Here is a 21416-nt window from a genome sequence, read left to right as displayed (position 1 = left end):
TAAACAAAAGGATGCATCAAATTTTATACACTCGAATAAACAAATTGAATTAAAATATTACATCATTATTCTACATATAAGTTAAGTTACACCCCTTGTTTCCCCTCCCCTATATTAAGGTTGTTACAGAACACTGAATTACATTTACTCCACATTGAGCAAAAACACAAATCCTTTATCTACTGCCTACATTTCAAAGCCATCTGCTGATTCCTCCTGAAGGCTGTACCAGTCTGTAACACTCTTGTGTGCACCCTTAATCTTTCAAGCATCAGGCTTCCATTTTGTATTTTAATTCACTTTAATTCTAAATCATTTTAATATTCACTTTAATGTTTCAAAGGTAAAGAAGAAATGGAATGAGAGAGGAGAGGGAGAAACAAGAACTATCTAATTTCATGTTGGGTGAATTTTTTTTTTTCAATCTGCGAGGTCAGTTGGGTCCTGAAAAAAATTTCAGATAAATGAGGATTTCTGATGTGTTTTGGATATCCTCATTTATATGAAATTAAAAAAAATTTTGGATAAGTTAAGAATTTGGAGAATCTGATTTCGGATAATAATGCACTACTTATGTCCGCTATGTCCTGTTCTCTGATCGGGATTTCTGAACTCTATTATGTATCACCTTAAAGGTTGACAGATGAAAAAAATTTTCTGTTTTCGGATAAGGGTTACTGTACCTATATTAGGTGATATAAGTTATTAAGATCTTTTTTGACCAAATTCAAATGCGCGTCAATGGAAATACAGCCTTTATAAATATTTCATTAATGTTTATTTATTATTTTCCTTCTTTGAATTCCTCTATTACTGAAGTATTAGTAAAACATTGGTATTGCCAATCGCATTGTCTTTAAATTTTATACTTCTAGTTACAGGATAGGTATATTATTTAGTGATTGTTCATCAATATAATTATTAAAGCAGATGTTTTAATTGTTCATATTTATGGTGCAGGGATTGCTTTACACATATCTATTTATATAGTGAACTAGAGAGACTACAGATGCTTTTTTTAAAAAAAACTGGAGAAACATGCAAAATGCTGGAGGAAATCAGGTCAGGCAGGATCCGTGGAGGGCAAAAAAATAGTTTTGAGATAAGCCCCCTTCATGAGGAATTCAAAATGTCGACCCATCTTTTGCCTTTTAATAGAAGCTTAATCCAAGTAAAAAATGAGCATGAGGTGGGAACATTAATTTTTTTTTTAAAAAGTACAATGAACCAGATATTTTTTTTGTTGGAGTGCAAATGATGTCATTTGTATTCCTGCATGTCTAGTACCTGTAATTTTAATTGTAATACAGTAAAACCCCGGGTATCTGGAATTCAAACAACCAGCAGTCTCAAGTAACTGGCAATAAAATTGAGGAAAATAAATTAAAAACAAAAATGAGATTAAAATAAGAGGTAAAAATATGTATGTTTAACATTATGAAAGTAAACACTTTCTGAAGTAACCAGTAAAGATGGGAGAAAATATTGTCAGCGGAATGCCTTGGTCCTGTTTTGCTTGTAGCAGTTGTTTGAATAAAGTTATATGAAACAGCAATGATGTCACCCAGGATGAAGAGCTGGCTGATGCTGCTTGCCATTGGGGTGACTCTATTAAAGTGTCTCCTTACCCCTGGTTAGTAAGAGTTGTCATAGTTAGGGGCTTTATCTGTAAATTTGGGGGAAGAGGATTTAATATCTATAATCATCTTTTGGGCGGCTCCATGAAGGGAGAGGAACCTGTAGATGCAGCAATGGTTAAAAGTTTCAAAGAATGTGACTGAAAAAAATAAAGTAAAATGCTTTAAGATTTATACATTCATGCAAGTGAAGTTTGATCAGTGTAAGTATAGTATTTTTGTCTTTTGTTTTTCAACTGTTTATTCTTTATGCAGATGCATTGGTTAGGTATTGTAAGAGTAAGTCTCAACCAACCAGAAAATACATTTACCCGGCATCTCCCTATCCCCATAGGTGCCAGATACCAGGGGTTTTACTGTATAGTATTGTTAACGACTTGTTAAATATGCAGGGAAGATGGGAGAAAATATTGCCAGTGGAATGCCTTGGTGTTCTTTTGGTTGTAGCAGTTGTTTGAATAAAGCTATATGAAACAGCAATGATGTCACCCAGGATGAAGAGCTGGCTGATGCTGCTTGCCATTGGGGTGACTCTATTAAAGTGTCTCCTTATCCCTGGTTAGTAAGAGTTGTCATAATTAGAGGCTTTATCTGTAAATTTGGAGGAAGAGGATTTAATATCTATAATCATCTTTTGTCACTTCTATGACTGGGCTTATTAAAAATGCAACCCTTACTCTTCTCTCCTCTTGCCTGTTCTTTTCTCACACCTATAGCATCCGTAGCCTGGAATGATGAACTGCTAGTCTTGCCCTCCTCTCAGCCAGTTTCCTGAACCAATCCATGTTCAAGTTCATCTGTCCTCTATGCATTGAAATAAATGCACTTCAAACTATAGGGCTTTGCTCTCACTTTGCCATACTCTTGCCTATCCTGTCTACCAGACTTGCTCTCATTGAGTACATATTAGCTCCTATCTCTGCTCAGAACTCCAGCTTGCCCATCTAATTTAGCCCTTCTGAAGAAGCACAAAAAGGAAATGTAATGTACAGATGCACCAAAATTCTTCCTTGATGCAGCCACAGATACATAAACACCATGAGCAAACTAAATTGCTGCAATATGCCATAGAGAGAAAAAGAGATAATATAAATGAATAGATAAATGTTTACAGTTGCTGTGACTAAATACTGTGAAATAAATAATAACATTGTATCGGAACAGTATTCTTTGTATATATCGGCCAAATTTCTGGAATAGAATTGGTGTGACACAGAAGGGGACCTTGTAGCCAATCAAGTTCTTGTTGGTCTTGTACAGTGTGGTCTGATCAGTCCCAATCTCTTGCTTTTCCTCATTGTTGTCTAAATTTAGACATATAGCATGGCAATAGGCCATTTCCTTCAAATGTATATCTAACTCTTCTTGGAAGTCTAGATTGACTCTATTCCTTGAAACACTGAAGGCACTAAGTTTCCAAAAGCAATTATTTAATTCTCTTTTGTTCAGTATCTTTTGCCCATCACTTTAAACATGACCCATTTGCTTATTTCTATTTGCCCTTTCTAACGCTATCACATTCTTGTTAACATGTATTGAGATTCCCTCAGTTTTTTTTGTACTAGGGAAATCAATCAGAGCTACTTAAACCCTAACCTTGTAGTTGAAATCCTTCAACCTAGGACCTTTTGGGTAAACCTCCTTGCCCTTTCACGTTGTTCCTAAAGTGATCAGAAATGGATGCTGTACTCTGATTGAGATCTAACCACTGTTTTATAGTTCTTCAACATAATCTCTCCACTTCTCTATTTCTCTCTGGGAAATATTGGATCTCTTTATTTATTAACAATTCTCTCAATATGTCCAATTACTTTTAAAGAATAATGCACTGAAACATAAAAGTTATTTTGTTTTTGTGCAACCATTGTGCCATTCAGTCTATATTGTATCTCCTTGTTCTTTCTATCAACATGCATCACCTAACACTTCCCTGTAGGGTCTCGCACCAGATCTCATTTATGTTCATTCTGGTGCTAGCATGGGTTGTAGTAAGCAGGGCTTTGATGTTAAAATGACTCATTGTTGTTGCTGCTGAGGCAAATGACTCTTGTGTCATCAAGTTTGCAGATGACACAACAGTGGTTGGCCTCATCAGCAACAATGATGAGTTTCGTGGCAGAGAAGAGATGGAAAATCTTGTGATATGTTGTGATAGTAACAACCTGAGTCTCAATGTGGACAAGATGAAAGAGATGATTGTGCACATCTGGAGGATCAGGAATGACTACACACTACTACAGATCAACATCTCTGGAGTGGAGAGTTCCAGGTTCCTTGGTGTTCATCTAACTAGTGACCTATCATGGACATTCAACATCTCAAAATGTCAGGAAGGTGCAACAGCGACTCACTTCCAGAGAAAACTAAAGCCACCATTATGTCAACCTTTTACAGGAGTTCAATGGAGAGCATCCTGGCCAACTGGTTCACAGTGTGGTATGGTTGCTGCAGAGAAATAAATTAGAGGTCAATCCACAGGACCACAAGAATGGCAGAGAGGATCACTGGAGTCTACCAGTATTGTTGTCTGAAGAGGGTGGTGTTTCAACCTAGACCAGCAGCAATAGAAATTCACCAAGACAGTGGTATCTTCAAAACAATCATTTTTTTAATTAATAATATAAAATCTTACTTAACTCTAAACTTAAACCCACTCCATATGTGTGTGTGTGTGTGGCAAATCCATAAACCATTACAGTTCAGACATAATGCTGAAAAGATCATTTTAAAGCTCAATCCTCAAATCTTTTGTGTTGAAACTCAATAAGTTTACTGTTGTTCTCAAAATTTACAACTTCTTGTAGAGATGTTTTTCTTCATATGAATGATTTTCCACATATCCCCCTCTCTTGCATGGAGGTTTGGAACTTGTTTTACATGATGACTAAAAAAAAACCAGGCAAGGATTACATGAAATGACCATTTAAAAATGGATATGAGAGAACTGCCCTCTTGATAAAGAGTTAGTGAAGTGGCTTTTCTTCATGACTACTGATTCCATGTATCTCCCATGATGATGAGAGCATCACAATAGGACATCTTTTGCTGAAGGGTACAGGATTTCTTTCTGACTTCAGATGAAACTAGGCAATATTAAAGATGCCTTCCTGCTGTCATAATCACATTACATCACTGCTGGATTCTGTTTCATTTCTCCAAAAGCATGAATCATGGTAGATGGCCTCCTGCTTGTTTATACAGATTATACAAGTCTCTCTCTCTCTCTCTCTCTCTCTCTCTCTCTGAATGTTTGAAGTTTCAACTTTTCTAAAAGTTAACGAAAAAGTGCTTCTGCCCAGACCAACCAACAGCATGGCTGTGTGTATACAGGTTCTTCTCTGAGTAAATATCATTGTCTTCAACAGTTCAATGGACGATCACTCCAGTTTTTATGGCTATTTACACAGCTTCCACTGAATAATGCATTTTGACTTTCAAAATGGTGTTCTGTGTTTAAGTGTCTTTGTCCCTGTCCACCCACATAATTTTCCTAAAGATTAATAATAACACAATTCTGTCACACCTTGAGGTTTTGAGGTTTTTAAAGATCAAAATTTTAAACTGCTCTCTACCATGTCTTGTAGATATTACATCTTACAGACATACTGGGTTTATGCCGACCTCCTGCTCTACTGCCTTAGAACAAATCTTGATTAAATGCAAACCCTTCTAGCTACCCTGAGAGATCTCATCAGAATCTCTCACCAGAGTTTGTATCCCTCCTGATTACAAACAGGCATTTGCGGAGCTGCATGATGTAGTCAGTAAACAAGAGATGGTCCGTCCTGACGCGCACCTCAAATCTTAGAGATTTTAATCAGGCCTGTCTCAAGAAAACCCTGTCCAACTAACATCAGCATGTAACCTGCTATACCAGAGGTCCCAGCACACTCAATGACTGCTAAACTAAGGTAAGGAAAGCCTACAATTCTTTATCGAGACTTCATTTTGGCAAGTCAGATCATCTGGCTGTTCTTCTGCCTTCAAACAGACAGTACCTAAAAAGAGAGGCTATGGAGATCAGGACAGCTAGAAGGTACTTGCAGGAGGCTGAAAAAATCGTTGCAGGACTTCCTTGATTCAATGGATTGGGCTGTGTTCAATGATTCAGCAGAAGATCTGAATGAATACACCAGGGCTGTCACAGACTTTATCAAAACAGCTGTGGACGAGTGTATCCCCACCAAATTGTTCAGGGTTTTCCCCAACCCAGAAACCCTGGATGAACAATTAAATCAAGAACCCGCTGAAAGGCAGATCAAAGGCAGTTAAGTCTGGAGATCCAGATCACTAAAGAAGGAGCAAGTATGACCTGCAGAAAGCCAGTTTTTGGGCAAAAATGGAAATCACGAGGAATATCCAACAGCTGCAGTGGGACCTAAATGACATAACCTGCTACAAAACAAAATCCGGTGCAGTAGGAGATAACAAAGCTTCAATTCCTGACAAACTCTATGCCTTCTATGCCTGATTCGACCATAAACTCAAGGAAAAACCACTGCGCATCCCCATGTCCCCTGATGATCCTCTCCTGTCTGTATCCAAGGATGACATGCGGGCTGCCTTCAGGAGATTGAATCTGAGGAAGCTACCAGTCCGGATGGGTTACCAGCCGAGTATTAAAACTGACCAACTTACCAACATATTCATGGATATCTTCAACTTCTCATTCTAGCAGGCAGTGGTACCCACCTGTTTCAAACTGGCATCGATCGTACCGGTGTCCAAGAAGAATGTGGTAATCTGCCTAAATGACTATTGATCAGTGGCACTCACATCAACAGGGATGAAGTGTTTTGAAAGGCGGGTGTTGAAGGATATCAGCTCCTGTCTGAGCAGTGACATGGATCTGTTCCAATTCACTTATCGTAGCACAGGTTGATGCTATCTCACTGAGTCTGCACAAAGCCCTGGTGGAACGCCTGGACAGCAAAGATGCATTCATCAGGATGTACTTTATCAACTGCATTTCACCATTTAACATCATCATCCCATCAAAACTGATCAGCAAACTCCAAGACCTGGGACTCAACACACTACTGTGTAATTGGATCCTTTATTTTCTCCCTACCAGGCCAAAATAGTGAGGATTGGTAAGAACATCTCCTCCACAATCTCCATCAGTACCGGAGCACTCCAGGGCTGTAGCCCCATGCCCTACTTGCTTTACATCTATGACTCTGGCTCAGTATGACAACCACAGCATCTACAAATTCGCTGAAGATACCACGGTTGTGGGTTTTATAAAAAGAATGATGCGTCAGCATACAAGAGGGAGATTGAAAACTTGGCCAAACAATGCTCCAACAATAATCCCCGCACTCAATGTCACCAAAACCAAGGAGTTGATTATTGACTTCAGGAAGGGAAAACCAGAGGTGTATGATGATCATGGGGGAATCATAGTTGGAGAGGATGATCAAATTTAAGTTCTTTGGTGTCACTATCTCGGAGATCTTTCCTGGACCCAACACACTAATGTCATCGCAAAGAAACCATGTCAGTGCCTATACTTTCTCAGGAGCTTGTGGAGGTTTGGAATGATGTTGTAAACCCTGGCATATTTCTACAGATGTGTGGTGAAAATGTGATGACCTGGTATGGGGACACTAATGCCCTGAGCGTAAAGCCCTGTAAAAGGTAGTGGACACAGGATAGGACATCACAGGCAAACCCCTTCCCACCATTGAGAACATCTATGGGGAAAGATGCCATCGGAGAGCAGCAGCAATAATCAAGGATCCACACCACCCACCACACACTGCTGCTACCATCAGGAAAGAGGTACAAGTACCACAAGACTCACACCACCAGGTTCAGGAACAGCTGCTGTCCCTCCACCAGACTCCTCAACAACAAATTCAATCAGGGACTCATTTGTGGATTCTTACATTTGCACTTTATGCTTTTTTCCTCTCCATATTGTACAGACAGTTGTTTACATATGTTTTATTTGTTTACATGTATGCATTATGTGCAGTTATTTTTTTTGCACTACCAGTAAGTGGTAATTCTGCCTGGCCCAAAGGAAAAAGAATCTCAGGGTTGTATGTGATGTCAGTCTAACAATAAATCTGAAATCTTTCTAAGCATCTGTACCTGTATCAATTGTGGTTTCTGGTCACTAGATGGCTCTGTGGCATTAATTTTGAGATCGATCACCAAATTTCAAATATGTATCCATTTTTTTCTGGCTGTGCAACAAAATGGATAATTTATTCATTGCTTCCTTAAAATTATCAAGTTAGCTAAAATCTCAAAATATGTTTAAAGTCTTTTTTTAAAAAACTTGTGCTTATTTAAATGCTGCCCTGTTTCTGGTTGGATAAATTATTAAAGTTGATTGTAAATGTGAAAAGTGAGGCTGATTAACTAAAATTTGTATTTCTCAACCACAGTATTCGTTTTTTAAATAGCTGATGTTCCTTCATAAAAAGGTGAGTTACATCAAGAGCTTCTTATAGTTCCGGTTGCCTTGAATCTTAGTATATGATATTTCACAAGATAAATTTAGATTGGGTATTAAGCACGTACAATAAAGAATCTGTGCTACCTGTCATCTGAATCAGAAAATCTATTGTAGAATGCTATACGGTTATAGGATCCTAGATTCCTATTGGGTGGAAACAGGTCTGAAGGCCCAATTTGCCCATGCTGACCAAAATGTCCTACTCACCTGCTGGGTGTAGCCCATTGGTTTTCAAACTGGACCCACCCCCATCCCCCCCCCCCCCCCCCACCACAACTCCTGTGATTAGAAAGGGATTGCTTAAGGTGGTATCTGAGTGGAGAGAAAAGGGTTTGAAAACCAATGTTTTAATCATACCAAATGGGGCAAATGGGAATTTTTCTCAAGTAGAATATTTTAGTAATAATTGGGTCTAGAGCCTTCCCTTCCCACTCACATACCACCTTAATCAATCCCTTATCAATCACAGAGCACTTATTGCATAGGGATTGCTTAAGGTGGAATATGCGTTTAGGGGAGCAGTATGAAAACAACTGCTCTAAACCAATCCTATCCATGCATCCATCCAAACATTTCTTATTTGTTGCAATAGTATCTGCCTTGAGCATCTCCTCTGCCAGCCTGTTCCATATGTTCACCATTCTCTGTGTGTTTATGTGTATATTTATGTATATTAAAAAATGCCCTTCGAGTTCCTGTTAAATCTCACAGCCCTCACCTTAAACCAATGTCCTCTGTTTCTTGATTATCCTACTCTGGGTAATGTGGTCTAGTCTAATATGCCTATATGAATTCACTTGAACTATAGAGTTAAAAGGAAGAAAATGTTTATACATATTAATTAACTTAAAGCAACAATTATGTTTTACAAGAAATGCATATTCGTGGTCATGATAATCCTCATCTTATGATAAGGTGGAGAGGGCAGGATTTTCATTTCAGACTAAACCTAGAGGGGTGTTGATTCTTATTAATTATAATATTCCTTTTGTCCATCATAGTGTTGTATTTGATACAAATGGTCGCTATATTATTGATTCAGAAAAATTATGTAATAAAATGGTAGTTTTTGCTAATGTTTACACCCAAAATGTTGATGATGTGGGATTTTTTTGAATGCTTTTTTTTCTTCTCTTCTGGACTTGAGTTTATACTTTCTAGTGCTGGGTGGGGATTTTAATTGTTGGTTAGATCCTGCTTCAATTCTTTTTAACAGTCATGCCTTTTGATCTCCAGTGAGGAATCCATCAAGGGTGTCCTTTAAGTCCATTACTTTTGATTTGGCCATACAGCCGTTAGCGATTGCATTTTGAGAGTATGAGGCTATTTAAGGGATTTGTAGGAAGGGAATTGAACATAAAGCTTTCCTTTATGTGGATGACTTTTTGCCCTGACCCTTTCTTACTTTTAAATTTAGTTAGTTTTCAGGATATGAATTAAATTTGCATAAAAGTTCACTTTTTCCTTTGACTGTTTCTATGTCAGGTGATCACTAGTCTCCCTTTTAAGATTGTGAGAAATCATTTAGCTATCTTGGTATTTCAGTTACAAAGAATTATAAGCATCTTTCTAAAGAAAATTTCCTTGCTTTATTAAAATGTGAAACTGTCTCTAACGCGATGGTCACCCCTGTCTATATCTTTTATTGGTCATATTAATTCTATTAAAATGAATATTTATCAAATTTTTTTTTCATCTATACCAATTTTCATTCCCAAATCGTTTTTTGATTCATTTGATTCGGCTATATCATCTTGTATATGGAAGGGTAATTGCCCTCATCTAAATAAAGTTAATCTTCAAAAATCCAAAGTAATAGAGGTATGGCATAACTTAATTTCAGATTTTATTATTGGTCAATATACATAACCTAATATTTTTATTTCCTTTTCATATTCGAATGCATCAACCAGTTTGGGAAACAATGGAGTTGAATTCTGCTAAAACCTTTTTTATCTCAGCATTTCTTGGATCCTCATTTCCTTTTTCCTTAAATAAATCAATTGATAATCTGGTTGTCAGGCAGACCCTGAGAGTTTGGGTGCAGTTCATAAAACATTTTGGATTTCATGGTTTATCTCTTTCAAGTCCTATTCTGTGCAATCATCTTTTTTTAACCTTCTTTCCATGATTTTGCTTTTCTATTTTAACATTTTGGTTTAAAGCAATTATTCTCTTTTATTTTGTAGGTAAAGCAGTTTTTAATTATGTTTTCATTTTAACATCATTGTGGGAGCACATCACAAAGATTGCAGTGATTTAAGGGATGGATCAAGTTGATGAAATTAAATGCAGTCTTGTCAGTGCCACCCACACAAAAGAACTAAATTACATAAAAACTTCAATCCATTTTAATATTTAAGCACTTGTTTTATTTGTTTCAAAGGGGTCTTTGTTTAAGACCAAATCAAGAGCAATCATATATACATCAAAGCTGCCTACCAGGTTCCATTCGAGTGTGGAGCTGTATTGAAGGGTGGCTCTTGAAATGATTAGGCAGAACTTTTTTTATCAAAGATGAAATAAGCTTAGTAACATTGTTCACTTAACAGTTGGTTTCACCTAAATTGATTAACCATTCTGATTATGCTGACACCATATTTGTTACTTTTTTTTGGTGAAGGTGTGGGGAGAGATTGCATTCCTGCCCTTCTGGGATGAGGGATCTTGTTGCCTGAGATTTCTTTTTGATACCCAGTACCTATATCAGTCGTCAATGTTTCATTTTGTGTCAATCAGATACAATGAGAAGTATTTTATAAATCGTGTGCTTTATTATAAAATGCTGTTTCAGTGGGCAAAAACATCAATTGCCACATACATTTAAAATAAAATTACTGAAACTGTCATCAACATGAAATTTTACTTCTGTTTTGCTTTCTCTAACAGATATTACCTGGCCTGTTGAATATTTAATTCATTTTTTTTAATTTTAGACTTCTAGCATCTGCAATATTGTAATATCCCATGTAAATTGCAGCATGTAGGATTTGAACTGAAAATCTGAACTAGTAGAAATGAGTTGTCTTTTTTTAGTGAAATAAGTGTGTCAACTGACACAGGCAGCATTTATTGAGAAGATGGCAGTCCTTTGTGTTATTTGGCAAAGGTACCCCACCTCAGTCAGAAGTTCCAAGATTTTGATCTGATGGCAATAAAGGTACCGCAAAACATTTCCAAGACTAGATGTTATGTGACTTGGAGAGGAACTTCCATAAAGTTCCCTTGTGATGTTAAGAAAATTTTGGTGAGTAACTGTGAAGCACGTTGTAGATAGTGAGCACACTATGGTGCTTTAATAGTGGTGGAAATGTTTAAGATGATGGAAAATATACCTAACATACTTTATCCTAGAAGCTATTGAATTTCTTAAATGTTTTTGGCATTTAGGCAGATGGTCAATATTCCATCCTTCTCCTGAAAGGTGTTGAACATGCTTTCAAAGTTTGAGGAGTGGAAAGGTGAGAGACACTCCATAAAATTCATTCTTTGATCTGTTCATGTATTTATGTGGTCAATCTAATTGTATTTTTGGAACGTGATATTCCCAGAATGTTGATAATGAGGAAATCAGTGATGTAATGCTCTTGAATGTCAAGGAGAGGTGGTAAGTCACTCTTATTGGAGATATCATTGCTTGCCACTGATCTGTTGCCAATGTTACTTGCTCTTTGTTGCATCTTTGAGGGAAGATAGACATCAGGGATGAAGCTCACCACCATGGTGTTCCAGCAGAGCCTTTAGCTATCTCAGAAAAAGGTTGAAGTTTCAGTCCTCAAGACCAGTATAAAACTGCAGGTTTTAATAAGCAACAATGATCTCTGCCCTCTTGTACGGTTCAGAGGCATGTTATTTATAGCTGGCAGCTCAGAGCACTGGAAAACTACCACCAATGCTACCTCCATTAAATCCTCCAATCCACTGAGAGGACAAATGAATCGATCCCAGTCCTCTCTTCCAAGCTAATATCCCTAGCACTGAGGCTTTGATTATACCCAGTTGGCTTTGATGAGTAGGCCAGTTTGTTTGAACACTCAACAGCAGACTATGGAAATTCTTCAAGGACGATCTCAAAGGTTCACTGAAAATAGATAACCTCACTAACTTGAGGGAGTCATCAATGTGTGCCCAACCACAAATGGGGAAGGAGCATCTAGGGATGTTGTAAGAGCCACAAGAGCCTTAATATGATCACACAGAAGGGGTAGAAATAGCTCAGCCCCTTCTTCAAAAATATTTTGCTTCCCCTCTACCACCATCAACTCAGCCCTTACCATTTCCAGCACATCTTCCCTGGCCCCCTCTACCCCTAGATGCAACAGAAACAGGATTCCCATTGTCCATACCTACCAGCCTACGCACCCAACATATTATCCTCCACAATTTCTGCCATTCACAACATGATCCCAGCACCGCTCACATTGTCCCCTCTCCACCTTCTGTTGGGAATTCTTCCTCCATGACTCCCTTGTCCACTCATCCCTTCCCACTAATCGTCTCATTGGCACCTACCCCTGTGATCGCAGGAAGTGCCACACTTGCGTCCATACCTCCACCCTCTCCACCATTTGGGGCCCAAACAGTCCTTCCAAGTGAAGCAACACTTCACTTGTTAATCTGTGGGAGTCATCTACTGCATCTGGTGCTCCCATTGTGGCCTTCTATACATCAGAGAGACTGGATGCAGACTGGGAGATCACTTTGCTGCCAAGGATCTCCCAGTGGCCAATCATTTCAGTTCTGCGCTGACATATCTGTCCATGGCCTCATGCACTGCCAAACCAGGGGCACCTGTAAGTGGAAGAGCAATACCTAATATTCCGTCTGGGCACTGATCAACTGGATGGCCATTAACATTGACCTCCAGTTTTCGCTAGACCATTCTGCATTCTCCCTCTCTTCCCTATCTGTCTCCTTTCCTCCAGCTCTCCACCCTCTGCCCTCTCCATTCACAGTTATCCCCCTCTCCCTGTTGTGCCCTCCTTCCTTTATCCACCTCTTGCCTTTGGGCGTGTGCTCTTCCCCCTGCCACTCACCCCCACCCTTTTGTTCAGACACCTGCCTACATTTTGCTTATACCTTGATGAAGGGCTCAATCTCAAAACGTTGGTTATGCATCTTTATCTTTGCTATTAAAGTACGTGGTTTGACCTGTTGAAAATCTCCAGCATTATGTTTTTACCCCACCGTTTGAGTTCTGTCCCACTTGCATTGGAATCTGTTATCCCATGTCACCCTTTGGGAATTGGAGTAAAAATTTTGATCCCAAGGGAGTACCTAAGAAGAAAAAGAAAATTTAAATGAGTAGCTGGTTGCTTTTTTTTTCCTTCTTTATTCAGAGAAGCCAAGCTAAAGCTCAGAGATCACTTTTCCAGCTTAATGAGATCCTTCTTATAGCTAGGTGAATAGAACTCCGTGAGGTCTAACTAACATCTTGTACAGCTATTACATAATTTCTCATCTCTTGCACTCAATGTCCTGTCCAAACCCCTTCTTCACTCCTGTTGCTGCTTTCAGTGAACTAGACACTTGTACCTCTAGGTGTCTCTGCTCTGCAACATTCTTTAGGGCACTGCCATTTCTTGCATTGGTTAACTTCCTAAAACGCAGCACCTTATCTAAGTTAAATTCCACCATGGCACCCTTTCCCTGTTGATTTAAATTCTGTTGTTATCTTAGATCATCTTCACTGTGTAGTATACCACCATCTTTAGTGTGATGTGAAAACTTACCATTATGCCAATTGCATTGGCATCCAAATCATTAATATGCAAGTTCCAGAGAAAAGTACTTTTGATTAATTAGTTAAGGATCATCTGACAAGGTATAGAGTTATGTAATGGAAAAGTTAGCCATTCAGGCTTTCATACTTGTGCTAACTCCATGAAAGCTGTTTAATATGCCCCATTCCATAATTTACATCATATAATTTTAGCCTTTTTTCACCTTTGTCTATCTTGAGGTGTGATGAAAACCATTTTAAGGTTATAGCGGTCCAGATTTTGCTGGGAGGTGCTGGCTATTCAGTGCTGAATTACCAACTCTATGTACCATAACTGTCAGCAAGTTCAAGATTCGCAGGGATATTTTTGTGAACACCCAAGTCCAAAACTTGGTTGTTAGCTGATGTTTCGTGACTGGGCACCTTTGCTGGAGCAACAGACCACAAAGTTGTAACAATTCACCACTGCCTACTATGGAGATCGCTGTGTTGTTGCAGGTACTGTATAACTGCTCCATGCAGATGAATGGGAAAAAGGGCATTTGTAAGGAACTGAATATTAGTAAATTTGAATGGATGACATGGAAATCTTTTGAATATTGTGGAATAAACATGGTTTATTTTCATAAAGAACGAGAAATGACCTTAGTTTAATTAAAGAGGAGCAAAATAAAAGTTGGAAAATGGTTAATATTGGTGCAAGTGAACTGTTGCATTATGGAAGTGTGAACATGTAAAGCTTACTTTATTAAGCTGAACATCTTTCTAACTGAGAGTAGTACCAGATAATATATAATCCAGGGAAAGAAATGTAATTTATTCAGCATGCAAAAAATGTGATGGACGAATTGTCTGATTTCTCACTTCAAATAACATTTTGCACCTTCCCAATATGTTGCCTTATATCATCAGATATATCATCTGTTGCTTTATGACCATGCCGAAATCTTGATGAAGCTACTGACCATATTATTTTAATTCAAAACATCAATAGAAGTGATTAAAATAATGTAATTTTTACAATATAATAAATCTGGCAAGTTGCTGTAATTGACAGGAACTGTCAGGCCATCATAACAATGCAAAGCAATTTCTGCACTGAGTTGAGGGAAGAAACAACCTATTAGTCCCTCCCTCAGCTGAAAATAGTGTAGATGAATGATATATGTTTGGATTTAAATGCTTTTTTTTAAGGTTGGACCATTGAAGGCAAACACTTTGAATTACTAATGATTGAAACATCTTGGGAAATAATCATTCACAGAAAACCCATCTGGTGTATTGGACCATAAGTTCCCCTCTTGTATATTTAATCATATTTTTTGAAATGCATGTTAATACATTATTAGAATATTTCTTTGGTATTGAACCATTTGAAATTGGTTGCAAGCATCAAATCAATGGTGTACACTTTTCTGAGAAACTTGTGTTCAAATTGTATGTAGAGATAAAACTGAGGTATTAAATGTCAGAGCAATGCAGCACAACATACGGCTGATTAAAAAATGTGATGTACATTGCTGATACCCTTCTGGAATTTTCACCATTTTTGGAATGTTTTATAATGTGTGATTGATGTAGTCTGAAATCTTTATGTGCTATATTGCAGCAAATTATTTATGGGTTGGGTATCAAACTGACAGGAAATGCTGTTGGTTTGATTGATGTGAATAGAACAGTAAAACCGCCCCTCTGGTATCTGGCACCTGTGGAGATTGGTAGATGCCAGATAAGTGTATTTTATGGTTGCTTGAAATTTATTCTTACAATGTTTAATACACGTGCATTAAGAACAGTTTAAAAGACAAAAATACTAGACTTGCTCTGAATAAACTTCACTTGCATGAATATATGAATGTGACTGAAAATAATGTAAAATGTTTTAAAGCTTATATCAGATTTCAGAGCCTCTGACAGGATGTACTCTTATTAAGCATGGACAAGGAGATACTTTAAGAAAGTTACCCCAACTAGCTCTTCATTCTGGGCGATGCCATTGCTGTTTCGCACAACTTTATTTAAATAGTTTCTAGGAGCAAAGCACGACCAAGGCACTCTGTTCATTGAATATTTGTTCCCATTTTCACCAAAGGTTTATGTGTTATTTCAGAAAATATTTACTTTTACAATTTTAAATTTGTGCATTTTTTACCTATTTTAATTTTATTGATTTTAATATTTAAAAATGTATTTTCCTCAATTTTCCTTTTTGCCAGTTGCTTGAATTGTGGATACCAGGGATTTTGCCTATTTCGTGCAATCATTGGTTACTGACAAATGTTGAAGCTGTGAATTTGTGTGGCTCATTTTTTAATACAGATTGAAACTCTCTGGGCAAAAGATGATTTTGTGTACCTCTAGGATTTTTGTTTCAGATTTTTTTTCAGATACATATGTGACATTACATAAAACCCTGAGATTCCTTTTTCCTGCATTAATTGGTAGTGCAAAAAATAAACTGTACACAGCATAAACATGTAAACAAACAAAGAACTGTAAACAGATAACAAATGTAAACAAACGAACTGTGCAATACAGAGAGAACAAAAAAGAAAATTCTTAAATGAGTCTCTGATTGAGTTTGTTGCTGAAGAGTCTGATGGTGGAGGGGTAGCAGCTGTTCCTGAACCTAGTGGTGCGAATCTTGTGGCACCTAGACCTCTTTCCTGATGACAGTAGTGATGGTGGGTGGTGTGGATCCTTGATGATTGCTACTGCGCTGCGACGGCAGCGTTTCCTGTAGATGTATGCAGTAGCAGGGAGGGTTTTGCTTGTGATGTCCTGGGCTGTGTCCACTATCTTGGAGGGCTTTACGCTCAGGGGTTTTGGTGTTCTCATCCCAGACCATAATGCAGCCATTCAGCACACTTTCCTCCACACCTCTGTGGAAATTTGCCAAAGTTTCTGTTGTCATTTCAAACCTCCACAAACTCCTGAGAAAGTAGAGGTGCTGATGTGCTTAATTCACAATACCATTAGTGTGCTGGGTCCATGATCGATCCTCTGAGGTAGTGACTCACAAGAACTGAAATTTTTTTCACCCTCTCCACCTCTGGTTCCCCCCAATAATCACTGGATTGTGCACCTCTGGCTTTCCTGAAATGAACAATCAGTTCCTTAGTTTGGTGACATTGAGTGCATGGTTGTTGTTGGTGCACCATTCAGCCAAGTTTTCAATCTCCATCGTGTATGCTGATTCATCCCCTTACTTTATACAACCTACTACTGTGATATTGTCATAAAATTTGTAGATGTTATTGTTGTACCAAGCCACACAGTAGTAGGTGTAAAGTGAGTAGAGCAGGGGGCTAAGAACACAGCTCTATGGTTCTCCGATACTGATGGAAATTGTGGAGGAGAAGTTCTTACCAATCTTCCACTGATGGTGGTCTGGAGGTGAGGAAATCCATGATCCAATTACACAGTGGGATGTTGAATCCCAGGTCTTCGAGTTTGCTGATCACTTTTGAGGAAATGATGGTGTTAGAAACAGGGTGAGCCTGATCGAGTGGGGTATTAAAGATATCTGTGAATACCTTGGTAAGTTGGTCAGCACAGATATTTAATATTTGGCTAGGTACTCCATCCAGGCCAGATGCTTTCTTTGGATTCACTCTCCTGAAGGCAGCAGCAAGTCATCCTCAGATATGGATAGGATAGGATCATCAGGAGATGTGGGGGTGCGGAGGGGTAGTTCTTCGCTGTTATTGTCGTCAAATTAGGTGTAGAAGGCATTGAGTTCCTCTGGGAGAGAAGCTTTGCCTCTGCTATTTTACCAGATTTGACTTTGTAGCCGGTTATGGCATTTAGGCCCTGCCACAGCTGTTGGGTGTGTCTTGTTTCCATTTTCATCTAGAATCTCCATTTTGCTCAGGAGATAGCTTTCCATAGGTCATACCTGTTCCTGCTGTACTGATTTGGATCTCCGGACAAATGCCTGTGATCTGGCTCTCAGAAAGTTCTGGATTTCATAGTTCATCTGGGGTTTCTGGTTGGGGAAAATGCTGAATGATTTGGTGGGGACACACTCGTCCACAGCTGATTTGATAAATTATGTGACAGCCCTGGTGTACTTATTCAGATTCTCAGCAGAATTCTCCTTGAACACCGCCCAATCTGCTGACTCGAGGAAGTCCTCTGACCACCTTCTAACTGTCCTGACCTCCGGAGCCTCTCCTTTTAAGCTCTGTCTGCAAGCCTTCCTTATCTTGGTGTAGGAGATCACCCCTCATCTTCCTGCCATTCAAAGTGTAAAACCCTAGCATTCTCGACCTCTTCCTATAGGTCAGCCCCCTGAGTACTTGGAACATCTTTATAAATCTCTGCACTCTCTCTGGCATGACACCATCATCTTTCCTGCAGCTGGTGACCAAAACTGAACACAATACTCCAAATGGGGCTTTGCCAACAACTTGTACACTGCAATCAGTACTCTGATTGATGAAGGGCAACATGCTGAAAGCTTTTTTGACAACTCCATCCACCTGTGCTGGTACTTTTATGTACTGTATACCTGTATTGCTAGATCTTATGCTCCAACTGAGATTAGAACTCCCAAAATGCAACACCTCTCATTTCTCTGTTTAAAAATGTTCAAATTATGGAGCCTAAGGTATTTTTGGCTAAATTGTGCAAATGAGTACATATTCATGTAATGTATGGCTAATAAAAGCAACTATCAGTATGTGTTTATGTGATCATGTTACAGTTCACTTCAGCATGCAAAGATGCTTGAAGTTCTTCGAACATAATTTTCTTTAAGAAAATTAGTTTACTACAATCATACATTATAAACAAGCAAGAAGCTCCCTTTTGTATTACCTTCACTTTTTAAAACGTCTAATGCTGTATTTATTCAGATGTCAAGATCCAATTCAAAAACACTTGCATCAATGCGTCTGAGGATGTGCACTAAGCAGTAAAGGTAATTACAGTGCACACGTTATGCCTACATTTTCCAGAAATCTTGTTGGCTTATGTATTGCTGAGTTCCATTTTTAAAGTTTAAAAAAAAATCTTCTGGGTCCTGCCACATTATTTTTGATGAGTTCACAAGAACCACCAAAATTAACTTTTGATACAACTTTGAGAAATAAGATGAATGTATACCATTAAAATGAAATAATGTTAGATTGAACTTTAAAAGAAGTTAGGATATTTGCACTTCAACATTATTTAGTTTTCCTCTTTTTTAAAATTTGCTTTTGTGAGGAAGATTTTGTATATCATTTTCAACTCTGTTCTCACCCAGATCAAATGAGAAACTTTAACCACAGAAAAAGTAGGACCGTGAAGAAGCAGATCTGATGTTCAAATATGTGATTATCAGACAAATTAATCTGATTTATTGTTTTGTTAATTATAGATTACTTGTCTCTTTCTACTCAATACTAATTTTGCTTTACATGCTTTTACAATCATTGATCATATTACCAAGCCATTCTTGATCATTCATGTTATGTATGTTTCCCTACCTGTAGATTCTGTGCCCTTGACCCTCTTAGTACCTCTTCCAGATAGCATTCAATATGTAAGGCGTTATGAACAAACAACCTTTGCAATTTTTGGTTCTAAAGGGACTTTGTTAGCACTAACACAGGAATAGCAATGGAAAATTCAAAATAATAGTTTTTTAAATATACTATTAACAATATAAAATTTCTTACTTATCTCTAAACTTTCTTAACTTTAAACTTCCTACCATTATCCACAAATGTAAATGTGTGTGTATATAAAATTAAAGTCCCACTCTAAAAAGTCAATCTTTAAAAGTTCAGCATCATGCTAGACTTGCTCGAAGGACTTAAATTCTCAGTTCAGAAATAATTATAAAGAGCTTTTAAACATGATATCTTCAGACCTTTTTACTCATAAGGAGGTTATTTTCTTCCACAATGAATTCACAAACCCAGACAAGAGTTAAACAAATGTGGTTATCTTCTTCCACAATGAAGTCACAAACCAGACAAGGGTTAAATGAAGTGGCCACACAAAAATAGACCCAGGAGAAATCTGTCTTCTTTTCCAAAGAGATGGTGAAACAATTTTCCTTATTTCAAAAGCCACTGATTCTGTGTTCCCTTTCCCCAGGAGTAACACAAAACAACAGCACCAATTCTGGTTATGGTAACTCAACTCTGGCTTTCACAAAGTTTCAACCCGTGTGCCATAGGGGTTTTGCTTTCCATACTCTCCAAACTGAACTCAGAATGTATGAATTCAGTAATATGGTTCTCCAAATCATGTGAACATGACATCATCAATGAGGTGAGACCCAATTCTTAGAAACCACATGGCCATCAGTTTTATTTCTACAAAAATTCTGTTCCTTTTTCAAAACCATTCCATATTCATAACAAACATTGACCTCATCTCTGTTCAAGAGGCTTAAGTGACTTTGATACAAATAGATGGCTTCCTCAGCAGTTCTTGAATAATTAAGACCCTCCATTAGCTCTGTCTGTCCAAGGCACCAACTCCAAGAATGAACACTCTTCTCAGAAATCGATGGTTCTTTATAAATGTGACCTGTGTGTGACTCCATACCAACCCATAGCTAACAGATACAATAATTTACTTTACTAAGGCATTTTTATTTAAAAAAAAATATAGTTTAACATTAAATTAAAGGTTAACATTAATCCATTATTAAGGGTACTGCTTCAAAAGCCAAAGAAGAATGGTTAACGGTAATCAGCACAAGCTTATCGTGCCCTTTTTTTTGTCACAATGCTGTAAAAATCATGGGGTCCAGAATCAATGCTGAAGGACTTCTTCCTGACTTGCCACACTAATGAATCCGTATAATTGACAGGATGGACAATTTCCTAGGATTGGCGCCTAAAATGTTATGATAACAGTTGTAGCATATTAGTTCTTGGTTAGTGTGCAATACACAAATGTATTGGAGAAACTCAACAGGTCATGCAGCACCCATAGGATGTAAAAGGTAGCCAACGTTTTGTATCTGAGCCCTCTATTATGTAGTTACCTGAATAAAAAGACAAGGGAGGAACACAGACTAACAGATATGAGGTAATAGATAGATACAAATAGAAGGGTTGAAGAGAAAGAAGTGGAGAAGTGATGGGGGGAGGGCAAAGAAAAAAAAGTGATTTTTACTCTCTATGGATGCTGTGTTTCTCCGGCATATTTGTGTATTGAATCCAGCCCCAACATCTACAGATTTTCCTTTTTATCTGCTTTGTGGTTAGTCTGTGGATTTTGCATCTAGGGCTCTGGATTATTAATTAAAGTCTCCATATAAGTCCATGAATGTATTCATTAATGGTGGAGTTCCTTTTAACAGTCATTTCTTCTGGTCAAAAAAAAACACACCATAATTGGTTTTCATCAACAAGTGATTTAAGACAACACCAATATTCTTTTGTTAAACTCCCCGGGCGAAGATAGGTAAAACAAAAAGTTAACCTTATCTGAAGACATCGACAAGTGCTTGCAATTATATCACATCTCCGCAGTGGAAAATGTTCCCAGATGTTTAATTGAGCTGTATTCCAATGTAAAATTCAATTTAAAAATGTGATCATATTTATTCCATCTTTTATAAAGTATTTTATTGACAGTA

General features: G+C 37.9%; 1 protein-coding gene across 2 annotated transcripts in view; it reads left to right on the top strand.

Moving 5' to 3' along the window:
- The window catches only part of wdr25 (WD repeat domain 25), a 53119-nt gene that overhangs the window by 4520 nt on the left and 27183 nt on the right, over positions 1-21416 (top strand). The gene's annotated exons all lie outside the window — the stretch shown is intronic.

This window comes from Narcine bancroftii, chromosome 2 (genome assembly GCF_036971445.1).
Source record: "Narcine bancroftii isolate sNarBan1 chromosome 2, sNarBan1.hap1, whole genome shotgun sequence".
NCBI classification, from domain to species: Eukaryota; Metazoa; Chordata; class Chondrichthyes; order Torpediniformes; family Narcinidae; genus Narcine; species Narcine bancroftii.
Note: the sequence above shows the minus strand (reverse complement) of the source record. Positions and strands in the feature narration are given on the sequence as shown.